Source organism: Macrobrachium nipponense, chromosome 15 (assembly GCF_015104395.2).
Source record: "Macrobrachium nipponense isolate FS-2020 chromosome 15, ASM1510439v2, whole genome shotgun sequence".
NCBI classification, from domain to species: domain Eukaryota; kingdom Metazoa; phylum Arthropoda; class Malacostraca; order Decapoda; family Palaemonidae; genus Macrobrachium; species Macrobrachium nipponense.
The window spans coordinates 93374498-93379013 of NC_087208.1; positions in this window are offsets into that span (position 1 = coordinate 93374498).

Genomic DNA, 4516 nt, shown 5'->3' on the forward strand with positions numbered 1-4516 from the left:
CCCCCCATGGGATCGAACCACCGTCCAAGTGGACGGGGACGAAATCAGGACAGTCAGTGACGCTATCCAATCAGCCAACAGAGACGCTATAAGTTCATATCGATTCTGACCTTACAAATCACCCTCGATCTGGAGCTTTCGTAATTAGAATCGATATGAAACCCCGTCTACCATGTTGGCCAATTCGAGCGTTTGACAGCACGTAGCCTTTTGTTATGAATAATTATCACATCGAACCGTGATCCATTTATATATCAATTTGCAAGCTACAAATGTCCTTTAATATCTAAATTCACTTTACCTCCAAATGATATATTTTCATATATGTACCGAAGGGGGTGGAATTTTTTAATTGATAATAAATTTCGTCCCCCCATGGGATCGAACCACCGTCCAAGTGGACGGGGACGAAATCAAGGACAGTCAGTGACGCTATCCAATCAGCCAACGAGACGCTATAAGTTTCATATCGATTCTGACCTTACAAATCACCCTCGATCTGGGGAGCTTTCGTAATTAGAATCGATATGAAAACCCCGTTTTCTACCATGTTGGCCAATTCCGAGCGTTTGACAGCACGTAGGCCTTTTGTTATGAATAATTATTCACATCGAAACCGTGATCCATTTATATATCAATTCAAGCACAAATGTCCTTTAATATCTAAATTCACTTTACCTCCCCCAAAAATGATATATTTTTTCATATATGTTACCGAAGGGGAATTTTTAATTGATAATAATTTCGTCCCCCCATGGATCGAACCACCGTCCAAGTGGACGGGGACGAAATCAAGGACAGTCAGTGACGCTATCCAATCAGCCAAAACAGAGACGCTATAAGTTCATATCGATTCTGACCTTACAAAAATCAATCCCTCGATCTGGGAGGCTTTCGTAATTAGAATCGATATGAAACCCCGTCTACCATGTGGCCAATTCGAGCGTTTGACAGCACGTAGCCTTTTGTTATGAATAATTATCACATCGAACCGTGATCCATTTATATATCAATTCAAGCTACAAATGTCCTTTAATATCCTCAAATTGTACTTTACCTCCCAAATGATATATTTCATATATGTACGAAAGCTCCCAGATCGAGGGTGATTTGTAAGGTCAGAATCGATATGAACTTATAGCGTCTCTGTGGCTGATTGGATAGCGTCACTGACTGTCCTGATTTCGTCCCCGTCCACTTGGACGGTGGTTCGATCCCATGGGGGGGGGGGGACGAAATTATTATCAATTAAAAAATTCCCCTTCTTCGGTACATATATGAAAATATATCATTTGGGAGGTAAAGTGAATTTAGATATTAAAGGACATTTGTAGCTTGAATTGATATATAAATGGATCACGGTTCGATGTGATAATTATTCATAACAAAAGGCTACGTGCTGTCAAACGCTCGAATTGGCCAACATGGTAGACGGGGTTTCATATCGATTCTAATTACGAAAGCTCCCAGATCGAGGGTGATTTGTAAGGTCAGAATCGATATGAACTTATAGCGTCTCTGTTGGCTGATTGGATAGCGTCACTGACCGTCCTGATTCGTCCCCGTCCACTTGGACGGTGGTTCGATCCCATGGGGGGACGAAATTATTATCAATTAAAAATTCCCCTTCGGTACTATATGAAAATATATCATTTGGGAGGTAAAGTGAATTTAGATATTAAAGGACATTTGTAGCTTGAATTGATATATAAATGGATCACGGTTCGATGTGATAATTATTCATAACAAAAGGCTACGTGCTGTCAAACGCTCGAATTGGCCAACATGGTAGACGGGGTTTCATATCGATTCTAATTACGAAAGCTCCCAGATCGAGGGTGATTTGTAAGGTCAGAATCGATATGAACTTATAGCGTCTCTGTTGGCTGATTGGATAGCGTCACTGACTGTCCTGATTTCGTCCCCGTCCACTTGGACGGTGGTTCGATCCCATGGGGGGGGGGGGCGAAATTATTATCAATTAAAAAATTCCCCTTCGGTACATATATGAAAATATATCATTTGGGAGGTAAAGTGAATTTAGATATTAAAGGACATTTGTAGCTTGAATTGATATATAAAGGATCACGGTTCGATGTGATAATTATTCATAACAAAAGGCTACGTGCTGTCAAAACGCTCGAATTGGCCAACATGGTAGACGGGGTTTCATATCGATTCTAATTACGAAAGCTCCCAGATCGAGGGTGATTTGTAAGGTCAGAATCGATATGAACTTATAGCGTCTCTGTTGGCTGATTGGATAGCGTCACTGACTGTCCTGACTTCGTACCCGTCCACTTGGACGGTGGTTCGATCCCATGGGGGGACGAAATTATTATCAATTAAAAAATTCCCCTTCGGTACATATATGAAAATATATCATTTGGGAGGTAAAGTGAATTTAGATATTAAAGGACATTTGTAGCTTGAATTGATATATAAATGGATCACGGTTCGATGTGATAATTATTCATAACAAAAGGCTACGTGCTGTCAAACGCTCGAATTGGCCGGAACCTGTAGACGGGGTTTCATATCGATTCTAATTACGAAAGCTCCCAGATCGAGGGTGATTTGTAAGGTCAGAATCGATATGAACTTATAGCGTCTCTGTTGGCTGATTGGATAGCGTCACTGACTGTCCTGATTTCGTCCCCACGTCCACTTGGACGGTGGTTCGATCCATGGGGGGACGAAATTATTATCAATTAAAAATTCCCCTTCGGTACATATATGAAAAATATATCATTTGGGAGGTAAAGTGAATTTAGATATTAAAGGACATTTGTAGCTTGAATTGATATATAAATGGATCACGGTTCGATGTGATAATTATTCATAACAAAAGGCTACGTGCTGTCAAACGCTCGAATTGGCCAACATGGTAGACGGGGTTTCATATCGGATTCTAATTACGAAAGCTCCCAGATCGAGGTGATTTGTAAGGTCAGAATCGATATGAACTTATAGCGTCTCTGTTGGCTGATTGGATAGCGTCACTGACTGTCCTGATTTCGTCCCGTCCACTTGGACGGGGGTTGGGGTTCGATCCATGGGGGGGGGGACCGAAATTATTATCAAGGGAATTAAAAAATTCCCCTTCGGTTACATTATATGGAAAATATTAATTCATGGGAGGGTAGTGAAAAATAGATATAAAGGACATTTGTTACGGGTAAAGGTGACGAGGTAAAGTTTGATTTAGGAATATCTTTAAAAAGGACATTTCGTAGCGTGTTGAATTGATATATAAATGGATCACGGTTCGATGTGATAATTATTCATAACAAAAGGCTACGTGCTGTCAACACGCTCGAATTGGCCAACATGGTAGACGGGTTTCATATCGATTCTAATTACGAAAGCTCCCAGACGAGGGTGATTTGTAAGGTCAGAATCGATATGAACTTATAGCGTCTCTGTTGGCTGATTGGATAGCGTCACTGACTGTCCTGATTTCGTCCCCCGTCCACTTGGACGGTGGTTCGATCCCATGGGGGGACGAAATTATTATCAATTAAAAAGGTTCCCCTTCGGTACATATATGAAAATATATGGCATTTGGGAGGTAAAGTGAATTTAGATATTAAAGGACATTTGTAGCGTGAATTGATATATATATTATATATATATATATATATATATATTTCTTATTTCTTTACATTACTGAATTTTCATAAAATTTTATATCATTGCAATTTACCTTATGAGTGTAAAAAAAACAAATTAAATTACATAAAATTTCATTCACCACAGTGATGTTGGAAATTGAAGGCCGTAGCGTTCTAAATCCCGAAGTAACGACAAGGTTTCTAAGTACAAATTACGTAATATATATATAATATATATATATATATATATATATATATATAATATATATATATATATATATATATATATATATATAGTATATATATATATATATATATATATATATATATATTATATATTACATATATATATATATATATATATATATATATATATATATATAATATATATCTTTATGTTTAATAGTAATGTATATTATACAATACGTAAAGTAATCTCTCAAAACAAAACAAAAAATTGGTGCCTTGCTCAGGACGTTAAATCAGTTATATTCCAAAGTAAAAGAAAAACAAGAAAATAAACGAAATAAGAATATATGATAAAAAAACTCCTAAATGATATATGACTTAAAGGAAAACTGGAGACAATGCAATAGTAAAATCATAATGGAAGGTAATGAAACCTCACTCATACCCTTATAATTTTCTTGTAGGTACTTGGGGTTGATTGCGAAACAGTGTATTGTAATGACTGGTTACGCAAAGATTTATTACCTTTTCAATTTTGTAATTTTCTTATTTTATACACTACAAACTGTTTGGTATATTTGTAGAAGAGTCAATTATTTTGAGTTTCTAAAAGCTAGTTTATTTTTTATCAAAGATACAAATATGTATACATGAGTTTTATTTATCTTTATTATGTAGTCTTTGCAGAGTCCAAATAGCTTAACACGTCTCCA